Raw genomic sequence first — 987 nt, 5'->3', positions numbered from 1 at the left:
TATACTTTACGTTCTAGGGTACATGTGCATAACGTGCAGGTGTGTTAGTTTCTAAATTTATGTAATCAATAAAAGACTCTTAAGATTTTGTTTCATTTCTTCTGGAGTCACTTTTAGTACTTTGAAAAGAATATTTTTTCACTTATATAACTTTGCAAGAATATACACAAACAGTAATACATCATATCCTCTTACATGTTTAATCATTTTGCTTGTGGCAGTAATATCCCATTTTGATTTCTATTATGACTTACTAGTGCCTTCTTGGTTTTGCCAGGGCACGGTCTTGCTCTCATTTGCACTCACATTCTTCCTTTATTGTTGTTGCTCTGCCTTTTTGTCTCCCCTCCATCCCTCTCTTTTTTTTCAGTGAAGTGTATTTTCTGGCTTGGTTATTCTCTATCTTTTTTTTTTTCTTTACTAGTTTTTACATTCTTGTCATTATTATTTTTCATCTACTTTTTATATCCATCTTATTCATCAATGATTAAGTTGAATGTCCAGCTTATTAATTTTTCTTCTTCCTTCCAAATATAAGCATTTAAATTAAAAATCCCTTTGAGATGCTGTCTTAGGTATTTTTCACTAGTACAGATATAGAGTACTTTTATTAACATTTAGTGTAAATATCTCTTTGTCAGGATAAGTCCATGTCTTCTGAACTGTTCTTATTTTTATTTCAAATTGAATGAAATAATTTTTTGGTACTTTTCTGTAACTTACTGACTGTAATTGAACTGTGGCCAAAAAAATTGATCAGGATAACAAAAATACTTTGAAATATCAATTGATTTATGAGTTAGGAAGAGAATAATTTGTATCTTTATCAATCATTTAATTTTGTGTAATTAATTTTTTTGTTTTGCTTGATCCTGATCAGCCATTTTATGAGCCCATCAGTTTCTTATTGGAGTTCTGGAATTTTTGTTTAGTGAATTGGTTTTTTTTCTTTAATTTTTTTTTTTTATTTCAACAGAGTTTTGGGGA

Source organism: Piliocolobus tephrosceles, unplaced genomic scaffold (assembly GCF_002776525.5).
Source record: "Piliocolobus tephrosceles isolate RC106 unplaced genomic scaffold, ASM277652v3 unscaffolded_18735, whole genome shotgun sequence".
NCBI classification, from domain to species: domain Eukaryota; kingdom Metazoa; phylum Chordata; class Mammalia; order Primates; family Cercopithecidae; genus Piliocolobus; species Piliocolobus tephrosceles.
This window is presented reverse-complemented; position numbering follows the sequence as displayed.